This window comes from Eublepharis macularius, chromosome 5, assembly GCF_028583425.1.
Source record: "Eublepharis macularius isolate TG4126 chromosome 5, MPM_Emac_v1.0, whole genome shotgun sequence".
In the NCBI taxonomy this organism is placed as follows: Eukaryota; Metazoa; Chordata; class Lepidosauria; order Squamata; family Eublepharidae; genus Eublepharis; species Eublepharis macularius.
This window is the reverse complement of record NC_072794.1, coordinates 2,480,128-2,505,054: the sequence shown is the minus strand read 5'-3', so window position 1 is coordinate 2,505,054 and position 24,927 is coordinate 2,480,128. Positions and strand designations below refer to the sequence as shown.

The 24,927-nt window shown below is 44.8% G+C and overlaps 1 protein-coding gene across 5 annotated transcripts in view; it reads left to right on the top strand.

Annotated features, from left to right (window-relative positions):
- Positions 1-24,927, top strand: part of LOC129330875 (lysine-specific demethylase 4B-like) — an 81,172-nt gene that overhangs the window by 190 nt on the left and 56,055 nt on the right. The gene's annotated exons all lie outside the window — the stretch shown is intronic.

Below are 24,927 nucleotides of genomic sequence, written 5' to 3'. Positions count from 1 at the left end.
CGGGGGGGGCTGAGGGGGCGGGGCGGGCGCTGAGCCCTTCCCCTCCCCTCCCCTCCCCCGCTCGGCAGGGGCCTGAGCCCGGGGGGGGGCGCCCGGGGGCTTCGCTCCTCCCGGCGGGCGAGGGTGGGGCCGGGGAGAGGCCGGGCCCTGCGCTGGGGCCGAGGCGGGCGGGGCTGCCGGAGCGAGGCCTGGGGGGGGGGGCGTTCCTGCGCGCGCCCCCGAGCCCGGGACCCCTTCGGCGGGGGGCAGTTGTGCAGGGCACACACACACACACACGCCTGGCTGCCTGGCCACGCTGGGCTGTTTGTGCGTATTTGTTCGCTGTCTTTGTGGTCCGCCTGTCTCGTTGAGCCTCGAGGCGGGTTGCTCAGCGTAAGTCAGTAATAGCCCCTGGCCGGTTCGAGAAAGTGTCGAATGAGCCATGGACGGGGACTCCCGAAATCTGAAGGGACACGTTAGTCAAGATACTGAGTGTGGCGGATACGAGGAAGAATGATGGTGTGACAGGAGTAGAAAACAAGAACAGTCGGCGAATGCATGCAGCCACCCGATAGTACATCCTGTACTCAGCGGTATACTCTGCAGCCATTTCTCTTTCTAAACCATTTCCTGAGCTGTTGTGCCGTAGTATAGCGCTGTTAGCTTTAGAGGAAAGATCTCAACACCTCCATTTTGCCTCGCTTGGGGAATGACAACGGTGCGAGGGCTTCCCTGACCTCCTCAGGCAGGCGAGGTGGGGGCCACAACAGAGAGCGCACGTGTGCAGGCGCTCCTCGGCCTAATGGAGTCAGAGAGCTGGAAAGATTCTTCATGGGCTCGAAGTAGGACCTGACATGTATTGGTACTGTGTTGAAGTGCTGTGTTTTTACCAATTTAAATATTTTGCCATTCTACTGGCACGCTCTGGGTGGCTAATAATCAATTTTACAAAATTTAGTTTATTCAAATCTAACAAAATGCTAAGAAAAAGAGGAAAATCTTAATCATGGTCATAATTGTCTAGGAAGGTTCTCCTGACAATGTAGTTCAAGAATTTAAAGGAAATGATAAAGACCTTCCTAGTTTTACTGATTTTTTTCTACTGAATTATTTACGCTGTTAAAATGGTTTCCGGAATGGTCCTCCACTGTTCCATTTGTTTTAGTTGCTGTTCATTTTTAATTTGTAAGTTGTTTTAGAGTTTTCCTTTAATAGAAAAAAGTCTGTTTTCCCTTAAAAAAATGACTCTATGTGATGTTGCTTTTCCATGTTAAAAAAAGGATATGATTTACAAATGTACTCAATAGAATGAAAAAAAAACCCATTTCTGATTAGTGGCGTTAAAGTGAATAATTAGTGAACAATTTAGTGATGTTGTAAGAATAAGATATTTGTTTGTTCATAACTTGGATGTTTTATAAAGGGGGAGATTCTCTGATTTTTTTTGTGAATGGGCAGGACTGGAGGCTGAGAGAGTCTTAACACTGAGAGAGGTATAGTGAGGGAGTCATGTTTTAAAACAGAAAAGCCAGCTCTTCAGATGTCATAATCTTCTGTTGAATAGGAGAGGTATCATTGGGATGTTAGAAAGCCTGCCTCAGTGCTTTTGGGGGGCGGGTGGATTAGTGGGGGAAAATGGGTTATATTTGAGATGGGGTATGCTGAAGTGGTGAGGCAGAAAAGCTGTTTTTAGGTTGATTAGAAGAGAAACACAGGACATACTGAGTTGAAGGACAGATTTCTGAGGTTCATAATATGAAACATGAGAATATGTAGAGATGGAATTTGCAGAATTGCAAACTGGGTTCTATAAGAAGTTGCAGGGGCAAGGAAAACTTCCTTAGGACCGCAGCCTGTGAAACTGTGTGTATTTGCTGTGATCTTTCTTGAGCATTATCCCTGAACTGTAGCTTTCATGCATTTGATCTGACTGCTAGGGCTTGTGGTTAAGTGCACTTGAAATTACTCCTCTGACCCTGAACCTGAGCAGGACAGCGAATAGGAGAATTGGGGAGTAGGTGCTTCATGGTGTGAGCCTCCTCTGATCCTTATTTCCCTACTAGCACTGTTCAAAGGCCGTGTACACTGTTAGAGCCTCTGCCTTTTTGTGGCTGAAAAAGTCTGCATGTATATGCATGTCAGCGAGTGATCAGGATTGTAGGAAGTACTTTTCCTCATCCTAATTAATCTCCCTGCCATGATTCTTTTAGCTTTAGGCTAGTTCAAGAGAGACAATATGTTTAGTGGTTAGAGTTGCTGGTCTAGGAGCCAGAAGCCTTTTTTTCCTGCACTGGCCTTTACTGTTGGTTCTGGCGTCATACTACATCATTTATCTCCAGAGTTCTGCATGCATGATCAAAATACCCTGATTCAGTCTCCAAACTGCTTCCTAGACTATTTTGTGGTCTGCACAGTGAAAAGCTGCATCAGCTGCAGATTCAATTTTCCATTGGATTTCTGTGATTTTTCTCCCTGTGCACATACCCCAATGTTTTTTGAAGTTCAGGATGCTTTCTTTGGTATGAGACTGGGTCCTGACCCTGCCTTTCGCTCTCCCCTGATGGGTTGAACAGCAATCAATTCAGTTTTTTCTTTTAATTTTTTTAAAGAAGTGTGTTGCAACATTGGTGCATTAAAAGAAAAACTTGCAATTTTCTTAAGCCAACAGCTGCAATATGCCAAAGAGAAATTTTAAGAATGGACTAAAAAAGTATGTTGTGTGCGCATGCTTACCTTGTCAGTAAGAAGTAAATCCCTTTTTTAATTTTTAGCATACAACATTTAACATGTAAAACCTTAATAAATATTCAACGGTTAAACTGGAGCTCTATTTACAAAAATCATTATAGTAATCCCATATTGAGAGGCAAATGCTTTAGAGAGTTTAATAAAATACAGAGTCCATGCATTTTTTCAGTAGAGCGATCTCTGATGATCTATACTTTAAGATGTGGTCAAAATATGGAAACCATTTTTCTAGGAAAGTTGGTTGAAAAGTTGGACTGACATTTACTGTTAATGGTCTGCTATTTTGTCCATTGCTATCATATCCCAGATTTTGTTTTTCCATTCTGTTATAGTTGATATTTTGTTAGATTTCCACATCTGCGCTATCCAGAATTTAGGTGCTGTCAATAGGAATGCTGGATATTCTTTTCCAGGAGCCGTTATTGAAGAGTTGTTCCAGACATTTAACAGTATTACTTCAGGCTTGTTTGTGATAGTGTTGCCAGTTATTTCTATTGTTTTTATTCCAGAAGGTTTGAATTTTTGTACATGACCCCCAGCAACGCAAAAAGGTACCTGTCATTCCACATCCTTTCCAGCATCTCAAGTCATTTTATAGTAATGCAGATTTAATGGTGTGAGATACCATCTAGTGGTTAGTTTGACTGTCTGCAGGCTGATATTTATTAATTTGGAGGAATAAATATTTGAAGTCCAGATTGATTCCCATTGTTTTTGATGTGTTGTTGTATTACAGTCTTTTTGCCATTTTTTCCTTTTTAATTTTTTTAAATAACAATTTTGCAACCTTGCATTTCATCAGCTGATCAACTGAAGAAACTGATGAGTCCTCAACTGATCAACTGAGGAAATAGCCCGCAGCAGAAATGCTGCTTTTTTTTAATGCAGAAAAAATAAACAGACACCAGCTTGACTCCTTCAAGTGTGGAATTAGAGGCCCAAAGCAGATCCAGTCCTTGTGGATCAAATACCCAGAAAACCCAGTGTAAGTGTGCATGTGGAAAACACCATGGATTCATTCTGCTTTGAAGCTCTCTGGGGGATCTTGGTCCAGTCACTGCCCCTCAACTTCTTCGACAGCAGGGTTGATATAGGAGGATAAAATAGGGAAGGGAGAACTGTGTATACCACATTGAGCTTCTTAGTGGAAAGAGTAAAGAAATTCCTAGCTAGACAGAGGCCTTAAAAGATTTTAGCATCCTGGATTATGAAAAGGGGGAGTATAATTGGGGTTGAGGGATTTGCACCACCTCCAACCCAAATTCCATCCTCCATGATATAAACTGCCAGAGGCTCAGGTGAAGCAATCCATCCCCCAGTCTTCCTTTATTCTTCTGGTTCACCTTTGAACTGCACGACTGAGTGCCTCACTAGGATCGGAGAGACCCAGATTTGAATCCCCACTCTGCCTTAGAAGCTTGGGGGACTTTGGGCCAGTCATACACTCTCAGCTTAATCTGCCTCAGAGGGTTGTTGTGAGAATAAAAAGGCAGGAGAACAGTATGACGTTAATAAATTGTGTTAATTCTGAAATTACAGAGGGCAGTGATCATGTTTTGTGCTCGTCAAGCTGTTTTTAATTTTTTTAAATTGCAAACTGATATTTTTGTGTGTGTCTTGGAATCCTCTGACTGCAGAAATATTCCATCTGCTCTTGTCAGGCTTTTGAGCACCAAACTTACCTCTAGATATGTGTTCCACAGTCTCAGCCATTTTATTTCACTCCCTTATCTTGGGGTATGGTTGTCTTCTGGATAGTTGTTGAACTTGTATATTTGGCTGGTATGTGGGAATGTATGTGATATGGTTGGTTTTTAATTTGTGCAAGGGCAGTATGGAAGTCCAGGAAACTGTTAGCATGAGGTGAATATTTGAGTAGTGTGTGTGTTGTGTTGCACACATGTGGGCATGGGGCAATTATTATTTGTCTCTATAGCAGTAGTCTTCAGTCTTTGTAAATCCAGGACCAGCTTTTAATCCCCTCTTGCGGTGTGGGATCCACCTCTAGCTTTCTTCATCCCTGTTTCTCAAACATACACTTCTCTGTTCAGTTTTCATTTTCCACCTTTCCCTGCTCCTTTCTCTGTCCATTTTCTTTCCTTCCTTTTTCTGTCTACTTTTTTTCTTTTTCTTCTTTGTTCAGATATGTACAATGCTTCAGAGACTTTTAAAGAACAGATTTTTTTTTTAAAAAAAGAGATGGTGGCACTAATACTCTTGTGGCCCATCTTAAGTCAATTCATGACTCACTTGCCGAAAAGCTGTGCTCTAATTGTATTGATTTGCTACTGTCATATGGATAATTCAGTGTTTCTTGTGGGGAAGATTCCTGTTTGTCTGTGGGTAGTTTGGTAGGGTCAGTGGTCTTTTCTACAATGAGGAGGGAATTCATTTTTTTTTTTTGTGTAGTGAGAAATTGGGTAGTTCAAGAAATTGTGGACCTATGGTTCTCCAGAGGTCTAAGTATACAGAGGGAAGACAGGGATATCTTGAGATATCTTGTTCACACCAGTGCAGAGTTGGTGGTTAGCGACGTCATGCTGGCTGAAGGTGTTCTGAATCTCCTGCCCCTGCCCAGGGCACTGACCCCGTTCTCTTCATACTAACTAGATAATTTTGGATATAATACAGATAATATTTTGAGTACTGAAGGATTATTCTCCTATTAGAGGAATAGAAAGCTCTTTTTGTTCATTTGTTTGGGAGCCTTGTTTCATGCATTATATATTATTTCTCTGAGGAAGGGGCAGGAGGCTACAACATGTGTTTTCTACAGGTTTCTAAGGTTTAAGCTTTCCTGCAAGTGGACTACTTTGGAATCTTCTGGTGATGTTTCTCTATCAGATGGAAGAGATATACAACTTCAAGACATTTTACATTAATGAACATTTTCCAGGGGTTTTTTGGGTGAGGAAAAATGGAAATTTTGAGAAATATTGAAAAAGTGGTATATTCTTAATGAATCTAAGTTTATTTTACAACTTTTAAGGAGACACAAGCGTATTACGAATATCGTCACACATAAAATTGAAGTATCTGAGGCTCATGAGGCAGGATTCGGCTGTCCTCCTCCTAAACTGAGGTGTTTGTGTGGGGGGAGTAGAGGTGTCCCCCACCCCCAAATGAGCAGGACAGTGGAGGAGGCATTTCAGACTTTGCAACCCCGATTTGGACCGTTCTTGGGGTTGGAGGGATTAAGGCTTGTGGCCCAGCAGGTGGAGGGTGTGTGGATGGAATTTCTTGTTTTACAGTGTCAGAGAGTTTAGGACTGGCTGCAGCAATAAGTTTTGCATGGCTTTGGAAGAGAAAGTTGATCCTTCTGTGTGGTTTATTAAAGATAAAATTACAGCATTTCAGAAATCATATGACAACACGGTTTTAATGAAAGGAATATGCCTTCTGTTTCTTAAGACTTATCACTGTAAAATGTTATTTTGAAGACAAAATGAGGTCTGAACTGAGATGGTATATTATCTCTGCAAATCTTAATGCCATGAATGTGTATCTGCACATTCTTTCACTCTGTTTATGCATTATTTGCATTAAAACTATTTTTTTAATCACCAGTTAGGGAAGATTGTGTAGTAATTGATAATGCTTACTCCTACGTTGCGGGGAGTTTTATTGAAACTCTGTCACTGGGCATAGTTTCTCTTCATGAGCTCTGACTCCAGTTCTATCAGAAAAAAATGGGCCCGGAGTGGCAGTTGATGGAATGGTGAGTTGGTGTTTGTCAGCAAAGATGCCTGGGCTCATCATTTCTTTCAGTGGTGCATGTTGGGAGCTTTACCTGGGTGTACTTGTCGGCTGCCCAAGGCACGCTTACCCTGCATGCTAGAGAGAGATGCTGGCGATATGGGCGTTGATGCTGTGGGGATCTGAGGGGAGGGTATCAAGGAGTCCTACTTTGAGCCCCTGTCTCATCCCTAGTGAGCGGGCGCCTCTCTGGTGTATCTGTATCAGGTGCCTTGCACTTGGATTTCCAGGTACTGTACTGTATTGAAGTTGAGATTCCTGGTGGACATTGACATTTGGAATTTCGTGCTTTTTCTTGCTGACTGTGTTGAAGAAGTACCTCCTTGCCCAAATCTTGTGTGCTCATACTTGGGGGCAGAGTGTTATCGTCCCATTTCTCACATCAAGATACATGAGATCTCTTGTGGGGGAAGGTCTCTGCTGGGTCTTATATATTTCTACTGGTGTGCCATAGCTGGCTGCAGTGTTAGCTGAAATCCTGTCCTACTGAAGGGGTATATATTGTGGGTAGTCTGGGGTTCTCTGTACTCCCAACAGGAAAGTTTAAAAAGATGCCATCTTTTTTGTTGGTTTAATGTTGCATTGCAAAGGATGGGAACAAGGCCCAGCCTAGCACTGAATCTCCTAAAGCTTTTGTTGTGCTCATTCCCCCCCCCCCCCCGCATTGTTCAGGAAGTGTTGCTGTAGAAAAGTTCTGACATTGTTAGGCTTGCCAGTTTAAATCTCTCATCCATTCTCATAACCTGGTTATCACTAGAGATGTAACATTTAATGGAGATTTTGAAGCCATTGGAAAATGGAAAAATATGGGGAAATTGAAATATGCAGTACTTACTTGCTATCAAATTACTTGCTGCCTTTACTGATTGAACAACATATGTTCAGTGCTGTAGGTGTCTACAGTATGAGTGTTTTTTAAAGTGCTCCTCTAGTGGAAAAAAGTCCTCAGACTCATGCTGTACATTTTGAGTGTTAAGACCCTTACCTTCAGAAGCATTTTATTCATTCTGAAAGTGAAAATATTTTATAGCTCCCCCAAGTTTTCCAGGGTCATAGGTCCAGAGGAGTTAGCCACGTTAGTCTGTAGTCGCAAAATAGTAGAGTCCAGTAGCACCTTTAAGACTAACCGACTTTATTGTAGCAGAAGCTTTCGAGAACCACAGTTGTTGCATCTGATGAAGAGAGCTGTGGTTCTCGAAAGTTTGTGCTACAATAAAGTTGGTTAGTCTTAAAGGTGCTACTGGACTCTTTACTATTTCCCAAGTTTTCCAATTTTTTTCTCTGGAAATTTTGAAAAAAGTCTTCGATCTCCCCCCCCCCCCCCCCTTGCATTCATCTCTCTTTCAGAAACAGAAAAACCATTAGAGACATAGCATAGGCTGATTGGGAGCACACTGAAAAAAATCTTTACAGTGGTTCACAGATCAATGCTTGGTGAAGGTGTGAGATGTAATGTGATGTTCAGCTCCCTAAGAATTTAAAATGATTCTTATTTTCAGATAAAATGTTAGGTCCTAAAAATCTGACAAGAGTGGAATCCTAGTTTAGATTCCTAGTTCTAGGGGAAAGGGAGTGGTTGTGGAAAATATTAAGTAGGGTGCTTGGAGTTCATGCTTTTGTTAGATAGCTTTAAAAAGTGATTACAGAGATTCACGGACAATAGGTGTAGCAATGGCTACTGGCCATGATGACTAGAGGCAGTAAACCTCTAAATAACAATGCCAGGAGCCACCCTAAGGGGGAAGGTCTTAGCCCTCTGTGCCTTGTTTTTTGGGCTTCCAGGGCAACAGGTTTGTCATTGTGTGAAACAAGGTGCTGGAGTGGATGGACCTCTGGTATGATCCAGCAGGGCCACATGTTTGTTTATGTGGGCATCTGGTTGGCTTTTGTGGGAAATGAGATGCTAAACTAGGAAGCACCATTGGTTAATACAGCAGGGATATTCTTATGGTTGTGTACAAAAATGTCCCAAAATATTTTTCTAACTTCTTACGCAGATGAAACTTAGTACTGAAATTCTTTTAAGATGCTGACATGTATTTAAAACCATGTATTTCAGCCTTCCTTTTATTTAAAAACTAGTGAGGATTGAGTTTTTAAAGCATTTTTGTATTGATATTAAAATGTGGAGTTATGTTCAAAATGGAAAATAATTCTTTCGAAACCCATTGCTCCATGAGCTATTGGAGATTAGAAATTGCTGGCTGGCCAGTCACGGGTGTTCTAAATGACTAGTGGTACGCTTAATGAAGCAATTATTGCAGTTTCCTATTCTTGCCCTGTTCAGTACTCCTTATCAGACTGAGCGCCAATCAGGGATATGTTCAGGTTACATTGAGCAACTTGCACAGCAGTTGAGCATGTTTGCAATTTTTGTATGTATTCTTGCTCTTTGAATTTGGTGAATGCAGCATGCTTCAGACCAAGCTGCCTGTACATCACTGCTTGTGCAAGTAGTAAAATCAGGTTTTGAAAGCATTTCATGCTCATCTTCTAGAGGAAATTCTTGTTTGCTATAAACAAATGTGTTTTACAACTCTGCTTAGAGTACGTTCTCACATGCCTTTGATGCTCATTTCAATGCTTTATTAATATGGTTCATTTTTATGCAGTTTTTATGCAGTTTTTCTTTGCTGCACACTGCCCCGTACCCCTGATAGAGAGGCAGGAGAGCATTAGAGACTAAATGAATACTGTAGCCATAAAGTTCTGCCCCTTTATGCACATTCCAGTATGAGACACTACACTGTAACTTTTGTCTTGTTTCAGCAATCTCATGCAGACTGATCAGGCATCTAAACACAGGATCTAAAATAACCCGAAAATTCAGTCAGTGGGTGCTTCCTGGCGTGCAGTGCACAACACATCTCATATTTAATCTACATTTTAAGCAAATATGCATACTTAAATCCTCATGCGAAGAACAAGAAAGGACAGTGCTATGTCTAGTCACACGGTTATTTTGGCTGCTAGCCATTAAAGCTACAATTTAGAACTTGCTTAAATGAAAGTACAGCATCTTTTCTGAGAAGGCAAACAGTTAATGTCTACCATTTTTATAATATCTGGTTTACAGATAAGTGCAACATTTACTGGCTAGCAGTTTACTAGCCTGTGTGCTTGCACAGAGTCTGTGGCTCACAGGAATACATGAACAGTATGCCTGGAAGGGATTGTTATTGAGGTTTGCTGTTCAGTAAAATGTAGTTTGATGAATAAATGGTTGGACACAAATCTGGGACTCTCGGGTTCAAATCCAACCTCTGTCCTAAACTGATGGTGTGACTTTGGACGATTAGCAGTCTCTGATAAGTTGCTATAAAAAGGCATCAGAATCACAAGGTGTTTATGAGGTAATTGAAATAAAGATCCTAAAGTATCTTGCAGATGAGATTAGGGATAAAATAAATGCTTAATAGAAAAAGTAAATGAGAATTTTCCTTAATTTTGAAAAGCTTTTGCATCTTTAGTCTGGATATTCCTTTAGTGGCTGCCTACATTGATTTACACAATGTAAATGCCCCATAAATGGCTTGGTTAATTGGTTTGAAAGAGTAGCTAGTTTATTGTCTTCATGAAGAACTTAATAGAGGTCAGCTTCCCTTTAAGCTCAGTTGTTTAAACAATTGGTGTTGTGTTAGCCCATCTGAGAAAATTTTTCTTTTTGCTTGAGCTACAGTTGAACTGGGAACAAGAAACATGGGACAGTACCTTAGCATTTCCTTAATGGCCAGTAAATTATGTAGTCTGTTCTTATGTGGAAATTAGGATATTCTTTTTAAGAATCCTAAGAATCCCAACTAGGCTGCCCCTGTGCCCCCACCTTTTCTTTCAAAACAGAGGAACGTTTCCTCATAGCAGAGAGAAATTGTGAAAACATGAAGACACGAAGTAGGAAAATTCTGGCAATGGAGGTGGCATGCTGGCCAATCAACTAGTCAGATATTGTCAATTGACTACCCTGTTGTTTGGTCAAATATTTGTTTGAAACTTTCTAGCCTCCCATTTAGCCTAAAGGGTTTTGAGGATAGATCTCAACCCAGTTCAATAGAATCTGCAATAATATGCTAACAACCCACTCCAAACGTATACAATTACAAGAATAATATGCCTATAGTATCAGCAACTGGTTTAACTAAAAACGTTTTGAAGGAGCATTAAAAGAAAGAAGCAGATCAGCATTGCTGGCTCCAAAATTGAAACAAAGTAATAATCCTTAAACATAAAAAGCAAACCATGTTGCCGATGTCTTGCTTCTTATCCCCATGCAGGCACAGTACGCGAGGATAAGAAGCGAGTTGGGGGCAAAATGTTTGCCTCCTCGCTGCCTCCTTGGGGCCTCCAGAGGCCCGGAAAGGCCCAGCACAGCTGAGCAAAGGCACAGGGCTGTGGTGCCGGGCCTTCCCACTGCCTCGGAGCTTCCAGAGGCCTGGGAAGCAATGGGAAGACCTGGCACCACGCTCAGAAAGGACCTGCATAGCAGCAGAAGACATGGCACCGCAGCTCCGGGCCTTCCTGCCACCTCGGGGCCCAGTGTGGCCCAGCCCAGTGGCCTGCTGTGGCCTGCTGTGGTGTGGGGCTGCCTGGCCCATTGTGGCACGGGGCCACCCATCCCACTGCAGTGTGGGTGGCCTGGCCTCGTGGCCCACTGTGGCATGGGGTGGCTTGGCCTGGTGCCCGCTGCTAGAGCCTGTTGTATTGCGTCACAATGGGCTCTGATGCTAGTGCTTTTAAACAGAGGTTTAAAAGGTTAAATAAATTTAATCAGATAATTATTTTAAGAAGACTCAGGTTTAAATGAGCAGTAGTGCACCAAACCAAAAAAAGGTGGTAAAAGTAAAGAACAAAACCAATCTGAAAAGAAACTGAACAAGAACTAGTTAGTCAACAGATGTCTTAGTGTGGTGCTGAAACCTCACCAGAGCTAGCATCAGGCAAGCAACTGGGGGTGGACATTGCACAAGTGGGTGCCACAAATGAGAAGGCCCTGCTTGGCCACCTCACTTCCATTAGTGATGTCAGACAATTCAGGGCCTGGGACGCAGACCTGAATTGACAGGTAGGCGTGTGAGGAAGTAAGCAGTCTTTCAGATAGCCTTGTCCCAGGATGTTCAGAGCTTTAATAGTTGAAACCAGCACCTTAAATGATAAAACGTTGTCTGAAGCTACTGCCTGTGCAGTGATGGCATCAAACTGAGGAAGACGTCCTTGAACGTGGCAGGACTGAGTTCTTCTTTGACCATCTCCCTGCAGTAGGCAGAGGCAGACTTAGTGGCACAGCAACATTTTTTCTAATGGTCACTCCAGTGATCTGCATACAGGAATAGGAAAACAAGCAGTTGTTATTAGCCAGATTCACCGCTGAAGGAAATGAGGAGTGCCCCCTTCTGTGCGATATGGTGTTTGTTGTTTAAAGTTTCTACGAGAGATTTTATTGGGGTCAAGTTGATGTTTTAAAAATACTTGACTATTGTAGACAATAATAATTATTTATATAAAATATATCTGCCCCATAGACCTTAAACTCCAAGGCAGCTAACAAACAAGTTGCAAGCATGTGATAATATAGCAGTCCATCAACAAGATAAAAACACGGCCAAATCAGTTTATACTCTACTGTCTTCTGAAATAAAACATTTTCCACATCTTCCTGAATGCAGGAAAGAAAGGCACCCTCTGGCAAGTCATTCTGAAGTACTGGGCCTGCAAGAGAGAAGCCCAGAACTTAACTCTTGCTGGGTGGTCAGTCCATCACAGAAACAAGGCTGCTTGAAGCATGCGAAAGGCATGTCGGGACTGTGGGGAGACAAGGGCCCTGGGCCAGGAAGGGCTTGAAAGGTAACAAAAGGAGCATTTTGCATTGGGCCCTGAAGCAAATAGGTAACCAGTGCAGTTGACTAGGGATGTGTGCTTCGGGTGTCCGATTTGGGTGAAATACCTGAATCGGACCCTATTTGTAAAGATTCGGGATTCCCGAATCGGGGCCAGCATGATGGTCCCGATTTGGGATTCCCAAATCAGAGCTTCCACAAAGCATTTGGGTTGCTTTGGAAGCTTTGGGGCAACTTTAAAGGGCCCCTTGAAAGCAGCAGTTCCCTTTAAAGTATCAGCTGTTAGGCGGCTGGGGGAGTCCCCCCAGGGACCTTCCCTTACAAGCTGGCAGGGCCATTTAAACTATCAGCCGGCAGGCAGCAGGAGGGGATTCCCCCCCAGCCGCCTAACAGCTGATAGTTTAAAGGGACTTGCCCTTTAAACTCCACTGTCCTGTGGGCCTGCAGGGCAGCGGAGGAAGCCTAAAAGGGCCCTCCTGCCCTTCAAATGACCTCCACGGCTGTCATTTGAGGGGCAGGAGGGCCCTTTTCAGCCTCCTTTGCTGCCCACTCTGCAGTGGAGGAAGCCTAAAAGGGCCCTCCCGTCCCTCAAATGACAGCTGTGGCTGTCATTTGAAGTGCAGGAGGGCCCTTTTTGGCTTCTTCTGCTGCCCGCGCGGCAGTGGAGGAAGCCAAAAAGGGTCCTCCAGCCCCTCAAATGACAGCTGTGGCTGTCATTTGAGGGGCAGGAGGGCCCTTTGCAGCCTTCTGCCCTGCCCTGCGGGGCTGCAGGGCAGCAGAGGTAGCCAAAAAGAGCCCTTTCCACCCCTCAAATGGTAGCTGCGGCTGCCATTTGAGGGGGCGGAAAGGGCATTTTTTCCCTTCTCCTCTGCTGCAGGTCTGCAAGGCAGGGGAGGAGGCCTTTACCACCCGTCCCCAACATCAAAGGTAAGGTAAGTGGGGGGCTGGGGTGGGGGCTAGGGCTATGGGGGTGGGGGTTGGGCTGTTTAAAGGGCCCTGCTGCCTGCAAGAAAGGGCTCTTTAAACTATCAGCTGGCAGGTGGCTGGGCGGGATCCCCCCTGCCGCCTGCCAGCTGATAGTTTAAAGGGACCTGTTCTTAAACCGGCAGGGGGGCTGATGGGTGTTGGGGGTGGGGGTGCTGGGAGAAAACCCAGCCTCCTGAGTCACTTTGGAATGCTCTGAATCTTTATGGAGCATTCCAAAGCGATTCAAACACCCAAATCTGAAGTGGCTTGCCGCTTCGGGTTTTGGGTGTTCCCGAATGTGTTTCCTGCTTTGGGTAAACCCGAAGCAGGAAACCCGAATATTTTTGGGCTTTACACCCCTACAGTTGACACAGCACTTTCCCAGTGTTTTCATTGTCTACTGAAAGCTGCTTGGCTAGAGGAATTTTAGAGCTGAAATTGTGGGTTATATGCTTGTGTCTGTATAGTGATTGCTGCTGTATTTGGTTGATTTTTATGCTGTTTGCTAGTCCCAATAATCTCATATAGCAATGCTGGGACTTCAGGAAATGTAATAATAATGCTTGTTACGCTGCCTCTGTAGCCAGCGTTAACTGGGCTCACAGCAGCCTGGGACTTGTGATCCTAGTCTCCCTCAGTAGTTTTTCTGTGGTTACACCCCACATTTCAGGAAGCAGGATGCCAGACTGTGAATATAGGATGAAAATATACAACACTCTTGATCTCTCCTGCTGGTGTCGCCTGTTCACTGGTTAGAAAACACTGCTGTGTAATTTGAGTGTCTCCTTGTGTGCTCTTTTATTAAGGTGTGTAACTCATTCTCTGTTTAGCTAACGAGGCATGAAAGTTAATTTTGTTAATTGCTAGTGACACTTTGATCACACTGACAAATCTGATGATGTGTTCAGTGTCCGTGCTGATTAAACTATGAGGCCTATACATTCATAGCTCTGCATTGGAAGGTATGCTGGAGATACCAATATCCCCTACTTGTACACAAGGTTGTTCAAAACTCCAAGTATGTTGCTTGTCTAAAAGGAAAAACCAAGATGCTGGTGAGAAGTCTCCCACCTCTCTGCTCTCGACAACGTATATACGTTTTTTAAAAGGCCAGATAATTCTGAAATCTGTGTCCCAGACTATGCTGATCTATAACGAAATTTCTGTTTTCTTTGAGGATAAGAATGTAGATAAAGTTTCTCCAGTTTAAAGTATGGAAGTCTGTTTCAGGCATAATCACTTGTACTTTTAATTGAGGAAAGTTCATTAAGATAAGTTTATTTTGAGATGCCGTCTTTTCTATTCTGCATAAAATTGCTGAGGGAAGTGTTAAATTATCAATTTATATTTATGTCATTAATATTCCGCCTTTCTCACTGAGATGCAAGGCGGATTACATAATGTGGGATTAGTACAATCAGCGGCAAGGACAAGGGTAGGCATTTCCATATAGTGTCAAGAACATTTCCATAAACAATGTCATAGCATGGGTGGTGAGCAGATTTATGTTCGCCTGCGGAGACTTATGGATCCAATTGGCTTCCAGAATGCCCTGCGGGATCCGATGCCCCCTGGCGGTTTGTTGGATGAGCTGGTGGGGGACTGGTATGACCATCTCTCAAAAGCCATCGACGAAATCACTCCCTGTCACCCTCTCCGTCCCCGCGTCAGACTGGCTCCCTGGGACTTGGAGGAGCTATGTCAGATGAAGCGGAAACTGAGACGATTAGAGCGAGTGTGGCGGCGGAATCGGGGCGAAGAGGTGAGAACATCTTGTAGAGCATTTATGAAAGACTATGAGGTGGCTGTGAAGGCGACAAAGAAGGAATACTTTGCCGCCTCCACAGCGTCTGCAAGCTCACGCCCGGCAAAATTGTTCCAGGTAGTTGGGTCCTTGGTTTCCCTATTGCAGGGAGACCGTCAAATTGGACATTCGGCTATTAGCTGTAGGGCTTTGGGGAGCTTTTTTGCAGATAAAATCTCGTCCCTCCATCATGATCTGCTGGCCACGATTGATACAGTAAGGGAACTGGAGGCCCCTTGGCCGCCTTCTGGCCCATTTTTGGATCACTTCAGCCTGGTGTCCCGGGAAGAGGTGGACAGGATCCTGTGGCTGGTGAGGCCCACTACGTGCTCCCTGGACCTCTGCCCGTCATGGCTGGTGAAAGCCAGTGCCGATGGGTTGGGGGCCCAATTGGAGGTCATTATTAATACATCATTGAGCTTCGGGGTTTTTCTCGGGGCGCTAAAGGAAGCCATAGTGAGTCCTCTTTTGAAAAAACATCTTTGGACCCCACTGACCCTTCCCGTTACCTCCCGGTATCGAACCTCCCGTTCTTGGGAAAGGTGATTGAGTGGGCGGTGGGGGATCAGCTACAGGTGTTCGTGGAAGAGACCTCTGTCCTGGACCCATGCCAGTCCGGATTCTATTTGGGTCATGGAGCGGAGACAGTGTTGGTTGCCCTCACGGACGATCTCCGAAGGCACCTGGATTGGGGCGGGTCGGCGCTGCTCATCATGCAGCATTCAACACAGTCGACCATGAGTTGTTGGCCCACCACCTTGCCAGTGTGGGGATTTGTGGGACGGCCTTGCAATGGCTTGTCTCTTTTCTCCATAGTCAGGGACAGAGGGTGGCGCTGGGGGACTGTCTGCATGCCAACCGTTGGAGTGCGGCATCCCACAGGTGGCGATACTCTCTCCCCTGTTGTTCAATCTTTATATGCGCCCCCTCCCCCAGTTGGTGCGGAGTTTCGGACTGGGTTGTCATCAATATGCAGATGACACCCAGTTGTATCTGTTGATAGGTGGCTGACTCTGCCCGACACCCTGTTGAGAGCTCTGGAGGCTGTGTCTGAATGGGTAGAACAGAGCCGGCTGAAGTTGAATCCTGTGAAGACGGAGGTCCTGTACTTGAGCCGTGGACTGTCGGAGGCAGGGATCCTTCTCCCGACCTTTGTGGGGGCACCACTTGTGCCCGTACCATTGGTTAGGAGTTTGGGTGTGATTCTGGATTCCAAATTGTCTATGGAGGACCAGATCATGGCTGTGGCTCGGGTGGCCTTTTTCCACCTTCGGCAGGCCCCGGCAACTGGCACCCTACCTCTCAGCCCATGACAGTGATCCATGCAACGGTAACCTCCAGGTTAGACTACTGTAACTCGCTCTACGCAGGGCTGCCCTCGGGCTTGATCCGGAAACTTCCAACGGGTCCAGAACGCTGCTGCGTGTGTCCTGACTGGAGCTTCGTGTAGGACACACATTACGCCTATCTTGAAGCATCTCCACTGGCTCCCAGTAGAATTCTGGATCCGGTTTAAGGTGTTGGTTTTGACCTATAAAGCCCTAAACGGACTGGGACCAGCATACCTAAAGGACCGTCTCTCCCTGTATGTGCCCCAGAGAGCACTTCATTCAACCGGAAAACATCTACTGGTGGTCCCTGGCCATAGGGAGGCTCGGCTGGCCTCTACCAGGGCCAGGGCCTTTTCGGTCCTGGCCCCAACCTGGTGGAACTCTCTGTCTGAGGACACTCGGGCCCGCCAGGATCTTGTATCATTTAGGTGGGCCTGTAAGACAGAGATGTTCCACCAGGCATATGGTAGAGGCTAATTTTTAGCCCATCATTGCCGAGCCTTCCACTGGTCTCCCTCTACAAGGGGTATGGAGAGTCCACTCTTGCTGGTTGCCCCAAAAGGGGCACAGTATTTTATCTGTTTTTTTAATTGATTTTAAGTTGTATTTTAACCAATGTTGTGCCTCGCCCTGAGCCCGCTTGTGGGGAGGGCGGGTTAAAAATAAAATAAATAAATAGGGTAAATGAATACAAGTTTACAAAGACATAATATTGGCAAGGATCCAATATGGGGTTGAAGAATTATTGAAAGAGAACATAATCAATTCTAGGACTTACATTAAACAACATGAAGCACAGGTAGTATATAGAAGTACATATTTAAAGCAACAGATAATATGCAAGGCAACATAGTGGTGAAGTCTATAGTCCCTAACTCATTAGAGAGACATCTGGGGCCCCTTTCCTACAATACCACCCTCTTAGCTGAGAAAAAGGCCTTTTTGAATAATTCAGTTTTGCATTGTTTGCGGAAACCCAGGAGTGTGTGTGTGGTGGGGTCTCCTGACCTCCTCAGGCATGCCATTCCGTAGGGTAGGGGCCACCACAGAGAAATCCCGTGTACGGGCTGCTGTTGATTTTGCCCATGTATAGGCTGGCACCCGCAAGAGACCCTGTTTAGATGAGCGAAGTTGCTGTGGAGGGACATAGGGAGGGAGGCAGTCCCGTAGGTCTGCTGGACCAAGGCCGTGAAGAGCTTTGTGTGTAATAACCAGTACCTTGAACTGAGCACAGTAACTGATAGGTAGTCAATGGAGTGACTGTAGAATGGGAGTGATGTTCAAGCTCTTGCTTGCTCCTGATAATAGTCGAGCTGCAGCATTTTGCACCAATTGGAGCCTCCTAATTAACTTAGATGGGAGGCCAATGTATAATGCATTACAATAGTCTTGAAGTTACTATAGCTTGGATCTAGGTGGCCAGGTTGGTTGTGTCGAGAGAAGAAGCCATTTTCCAGGCTAGAGTGAGATTGTAGTAAGCATTTTTTGCAGCTACCTTAACTTGTTTTTCTAGTAGTAGCGCTGGATCCAGTATAACCCCAAAGCTCTTAATTGAGTCTGCAAGGTCAAACGAATTCCATTAGAAGTGGGGTGCAATGTTTTTCAAGATCTCTGACTTCCAAACAAGTATCACTTTAGTCTTGTCTCTTTTCAATTTTAATATGTTATTTTTCAGCCATTTCAGTACGTCTGTCAGGCAGCTATCTACATCCTGTGTGGACCTGGATAGTGAGATACAGAGTTGAGTATTATCTGCATATTGATGACATCCAACTCTATAGCTGTGAATGAGATCTCCTAAAGGATTTACGTTGAGGTTTAATAACATAGGAGATAAAATTGCGCCCTGTGGAACCCTGTAGGATTGTTCCCATTCTGGAGATAGCTGATCTCCGATGGCAACCCTTTGAGTCCATTCCATGAGAAACAATTTAAACCAGTCCAAAGCACATCCTTTGATGCCCACTTCAGTTTCTAAATGCCTCAGCAGGATGGCATGGTCTACTGTGTCAAAGGCTGCAGACAGATCCAGGAGGAGCAATAAGGAGGCATGGCCTTTGTCTATATTCAGACAGAGATCATCCACTAATGCTACTAGTGCTGTCTCTGTCCCATGCCCTGGTCTGAATCCAGACTGGAAAGGGTCTAGAGCGCTAGAGTTTTCCAAGACCTGGAACTGGTCAGGTACTGCTCTCTCACTTTGCCCAGGAAGGGCAGATTAGAGACTGGACGATAATTGGCCACATCAGTTTTTTCTAGAGCTGTTTTTTTAAATTATCGGACGGATAACTGCCTGTTTGAGTGACTGGGGGAAGGTGTCCTGAGTTAGCGATTGATTTACAATAGATCTCAGTGGTTCACTTATGTGATCTCTACTTGATTTTAACAGCCAAGATGGGCAAGGATTAAGTGCACAAGTAGTGGCTTTCATAGACGCCAGGATCCTGTTAAGGGCTGTCAGTGTAATTGGTTCAAAGGAGTCCAAATATAGGCCAGATGGTGTATTAAGCATTTCTTCTATCTTGTTTGTATTGCAGCCAGCATCTAGATCAGAGCGTATTTGTGCTATTTTATCAGTGAAAAACTTAGCAAAGGCCTCACAGCTAATTGTCTTTTCTTTGGTCTGTAAAGGTTCAGATTTAGGGTTTAGAAGGTGTCTAGATACCCTGAACAATTGAGATGGTCGTGAACTAGCCAACACAATGGATGTCGAGAAGTAATGTTTCTTTGCAGCTTTCATTTCCGCTTCATAGATCCTTCAGTGTGTTCTGTAGCAAGTTCTATCAGTTTCTGTGCGTGTTTTATGCCAGTGTCTTTCTAGACGGTTTCCAGCCCTCTTCAGGTCAGCCAGCTCCATGGTAAACCTTGGTGCCGGCTTCCGTCCTAAAGGTCAGAGGGGTCGACAAGGAACAATGGTGTCAATAGCTTTAAGGAGCTTTGCGTTCCACGCTCCTACAGCATCTTCTGTGGAGCATGTGTCTGAATTCTAAAATCCCCCAAGGCATTTTGGAATCTGGAAGTTTCTATGAGCCTTTGTGGGTGAATCATTTTAACTGGACCCCCTATTTTGTGGGATGTTGGGGCTGTATTCACTTTTGCCTTCAGCAGATGATGGTCTGACCATGGTTTAGGCCAAACCTCCAATGTTGAAACAAGGTTTTCTTTTAAAGGCTCAGTGCAAAGTATTAAGTTTAGTGTGTGGCCTCTTTCATGTGTAGGGCCTGACACTATTTGAGAGAGGCCCAGAGTTGCCAGGGAAGCTATAAATTCCGGAGCCGGGCCTGAGCTGGGCCATCTTTTAGCCCTCTGGTGCATCCAAGGCAGCTCACAACAATGATAGAAGCTGCTTAAAAATGTTAACTCTCCTAAATCACAAAGAACACAATAAAAACACTAGGAAAATGTAACTGGCAACATTCAGTCAGTCCAAAGGCCTGGAATAGAACTGAGTTCATTTTTTTGGGGTGCATTGTTGATAAAACATTGGAATGGGTACATTAGAGGTGCTTGAAGATGCCCTAGTAATTCTGTTCCAGTCTTGAGAAGTGAAGCTCTCCAGAGCTTCATTCACCTGAAGTGGGCATATTTGTTCTCCCTTTGAGGAAAGGAGGACCTCTTGATGGGTGATTCCCACCCTCCATTCAGGGAGGCAGGAACAAGTTTTCGATTTCCAGTCTTCCTAGTGGGAGTCGTCACCCTTTCTTTCAGCTTCATTCCTACCGCGACAGGGAGAGCAGCTTCGTCTGAGCGCTGCCTTGCCTTTCAACTATTTTTCTTTCTTCACTTCTACTTTCCAGAACCTGATTCTGGCCTTGTTTGCTCCTTTCTACTCTCCCTCCTTGTTATTCTCTTCCTCTCTGCACACCTGGTAGAAGGTTTGCAGAGGAAGCTTTCTCCTTCCTTTGGCCACAGCCGACCGTTTCATGGCAAGACAGAATCGTGGACCAGCAGAATGTGCTCTTCCATCACAATGGATTCCTCTCCAAAGGAGAATTGGAAGCCCCCCTCACCGCCGTTTCCCAGCAACAACCCTGGAAACATTGGGGCATACCATGAGGAAGCCGCAGCTGCGGCCACTCATATCACAAAGAGGCCGGAAACGCAGAAGGCGCTATTCCTCCCTGAGCAAAGGAAGCAGGACAGCCATTTCCCGCCTTGCCAATGAGGGCAGTATTGCCAACCAGCTGTAAGGTGGCTGTGGATTTCTCCACATCCCTAAGCCAGTCTAGTGGTGTAAGACCCAGTGCCGGACAGCCAAATTGGTCTGAAATTCAACAGTCATCTGTGCTTCCAGAGCCCATGGTGAATGCAGGAGGGCTACTCATGAGTAATGTGATGGATTGGGACCCGCAGTAGTGCCTCAGGAATTCCTAAATGGCATTAGGCAGACTATTAAAAAAATAGCTAGCTTATTTTAGCTCAGAAAGCCGCGGCAGCCGTTTCTGGCCTTGCCAAAGCTGGCAACCTTGCCGACAGACCAGGAGGCGGCTGCGGGGTGGTTTCTCCCATCCAAAGCAAGTCAATGGGCGCAGCATCCACCAAGAGCGTCAAATATCAACGGCTCCAGAGTCCAGGGCTGATGATGGTCTACTTGTGAGTAATGCAGTTGGATGAGGCACTGCGATGCTACCCCAGATTCCCTAAACTTGATTACATAAACTGAGACTGCCATTTTTTCTCAGAATGCTGAGGGAAGAGACTGCCCGCCCCCCCCTCTGGTTCTTCCTCCAAGCCCCCCATCCCCCAAACAGGGAACTATGGAAGAGGCAATTTCTTACAAGGGGAATCCTAGCTGGCTCTCTAAGGCAGCTAGAAAGGAAGCCTGTACCAGAAAAAGAAAGGGAAACTGAAACTTAAGCAGATAGTGAAGTTTTTTCTCCCTGTTGGTTCCATATATGCCCTTTCTTCCTCCAGGGAATGGGGCCTGCTCTCCCCAGGGTTCTCAGTCTCTTTTAATCAGCACAGAGTAACTTTATTCAGTAGAAACAAGAAAAGAGCACAAGGCCTAGCAAGGCCTTCGCTTGCAGGCCTTCAGCCAGCTCATGCAGACATGAGAAAACCCTGGACTGGAGTGGAACTGCTCCAGTTTTTAGTATCTTGGGACCAACATGAAACAGACCCCACGGCATTACAGTTGCCTATGCTGAGAGAGAGCTCTCCCTGCAATTTTGTTTATCCTGTCTCTGGAATCTTTCTTGTATGACACCATTTTTAACAAGAGACAGTTTGTGTATTGGCTGGAGTGTTGGGCTGGGATCTGGGAGATCCAAAGTCTCGTGCCATTCTGCCTGGGAGGCTTGCCTGTGGCCTTGGGCCCATTGCATTCTCTAGGTGTGGCCTGCCTTGTGGGTTTGTTGTGTGGATAGAATGGAAAGGTATGAAATGTTGTATCCACCTTGGAGCCCCCACTGGGGCTGAAAGCTGGGGTTTAGATAAACACAACCACCCTTCTTCTTAGAAAGGGTGCCCCAGGGCAAGGAGTCCTTGATGCACAAACTTTCATGGAAATGGCTACTTGTAGGGCCTCTGCTGTAACTCTTAGCAAATGTATTCTTCGTTCCAGTGGTCATCACTATTGTTGCTTAAGGATCTGCAGATTAAATAGCACTTCATCTCTGTTTCACTGTCTGTAGGCAGCAGATGCTATAAACTGTTAGTGTGTGAGGACCAGAATTCTCTGTTGCAATTTTTCCTCTGAACTACTGATCAACAGGTCATTATGACCTCTCTGCCATCCCCTTGAAGAAAGCATGAAACGTGTTTAATCCTATGCTAGAGCATAAAGGATATGGGCCAAAGTGCTATGAATTGAGGCCATTCACCTCTAATAGCAGATTGCATCCTTGTACGAAAAATTAAAATTCCAGTGGCTCCCTAAGAACTAACATTTATTTGCTATATGTTTTGGGGAGTTCAGTTTACTTTTTCAGATGTCTGTGTGTTTCATAGTGACTGTTGCTGTGATTTCACAGAGACTCTGAATTCTTCAGTCCAAATAGACAGCATTCTTGTTACAGGTAAGTGCATCCCTCCTTTCTCATGCCTCCACTCCCCTGGGACAAGAGTAAAAGGAATATACTCCATGTTCTTCACAGTGCCAAAAAAAAGGGGGTTGGAGGTGATACTAGACTTAAAATATTCAGCAAGTTCATCAAACTGAGGCATCTCAGATTGGAGATGATGAGATCCATCACAGAATCCCTACTAATGGAGGGCCCATAGCTCAGTGGCGGAGCACTTGCCTTGCATACAGAAGATCCCAGGTTCAGCCCCTGGCGTCTGTTGTTCATGGATCTCAGGGCTGACCTACACCGAAGGAGTACCTTACTTCACTAGATCTAATGGAAGCATATCTCCACATTCCGATCTTGTCCGGGCACAGAAGACTCCTCTATTTCTGTGCAAGGGGACTCCATCGACAGTTCAGAGTACTACCATTTGGCATCTCCATGGCACCGAGGACCTTTCCAAAGAATTTGATCAACCCAGTGTGAAGCTAAGGGAGAAAAAGCATTAATCTACACACTTACCTGGACAACTTGCTGATCAGGTTAAGCTCTGCATGCCTACAAGCTTACAGTTCCTGATCAATTTACAGAGCTCTTTATAATCCAAACAGTAACTAAAACATTTGGGAGCCCTATTAGACACAACACACAATTGTTTGTTCCTAACTGAAGCAGTGGCAAAGAAGAGAAAGGAGATGTCACAAGTGATCATCAAGGCCAGGTATTTATTGATGACATTTGTGAAACTGATGAGTCTATTGATTCCGAGTATCGATGCCATCCAGTGAGGTTGACTACATACAAAACCCTTACAGACTTCTGAGACCCTTCCAACTACAAATTATGAACAAGAAAGATCTTTCCATTCAGTTCCCCTTCACAATAAAAATAAATAAAATGATGATAATTTTTTTAAAAGCCTCTTATGGTGGGCAACTGTGACAGGCCTTCTGCAATTAAAGCAACACTGCATTCCGGTAATGGAACAGGTTCCATAGTCTATCCGGATGGGGAGCTGCTCTAGAAGATCCACCAGTGCAAGGTTGAGAGTCCAGCAATGAGATGAGACCCTCTGTCAACCTACTGGAGCTTCGGGCAATTTGTCTAGCCCTACTACACTTCAGACCATGAATACTAGACAAACACATTCTAATCAGAACAACAGTATGTCGACCAGTTAAGTGGACAGGTATTTCACCAAGTGCTTCCATCCTGAGGCCAAAGTAACTGATGCGTTGACATCACGGTGGCCATGCATTCTGCTGTTTGCCTTCCAACTGCTCTGATTCTCCTGAAGCTAATCAGGAAGATAAGAGAACAAAAACAAACAAACAAACCAAAAAGCAGAAATCATAGTGGTAGCACCCTACTGGCCCCAGCTCCCACAGTTCTCTGCTCTTCAACAGCTGTCAACACTTCTACCACTGACTTCTCCAGTATCTCTGGATATGCTCCAGCAATGCCAAGTTCTGCATCCACATCTGGAATAGCTACATTTTACTGCATGGAGAGTGAGCGAGACTCCCTCTCTTGGCTAGGTTTTTCTCAAGATGTAACCAACATGCTACTGGCCTTTAGGAGACAGTCCACTAACAGGATATATAATGCATCATAGAAAGCCTTCTCAGGAGATGCCAAAGAAAAAGGGCTAACGTCATGAAACCCAAAAGCAGACCCATTCTGTACTTCCTAAGTCTCAGAGCCTCAAGATTAAGATGTCAGGTCAGTCTTACACAGCTCTGCCACGCTACTAGTGTCTGAGTCAGTCCAGACACCTCACATACGTAGCTCCTTCTGGTGTGCTACTCTGAAGGATCTGCCACAGGTCCACCAATTTCTGACTTGGAAATTGCATACAGTTCTGTCTGCTGTTACCAGACACCCCTTTGAGAGCCTATCAAGGAAATTCCTCTTTAAATGGCTGAGGCCTTTGTTCCTTACCGCAGTTACGTCTGCAAGAAGGGTATTGGAACCTAGTACCTGTAAATTAGCTTGAGCTACATATCTTACACAAAGACAAAGTGGTCCTGAGAACAGATTCTACCTTCATACCAAAAGTGATTTCTCCCACAGATCACTGGAATGATGTCTGCTATCAGTTGACCAAATACTTTTCATCTCAAAGAAGAAATGTGGCATACTCTGGACATCAGACTTATTCAGAAAGCATTTCTTTATAGAACAGAGCAAATCTGGAAAACTGCTTCCTTTATCTCTATTTCCTCACCGAATAAAAGAATGAGGATGTCTAAATCTGCCATTAGCAGTAACCTCAAGGCATGCATCGTCGAAGCACACAAAATTCAAAAACTAGACACACCGGCTAGGATTACTACTCACTCAATACGAAGTGCTGCAACCAGCGCAGCATTCGAAAGACATGCTACAGTTAAGAGATTTGCAAGGCAGCTACTTGGTCATCTTTATCTACCTTTGTTAAACACTGTAAGCTGAACATTTGTGACTCGGCTGATGCAGCGTTTGGCAGAAGAGTATTACAACAT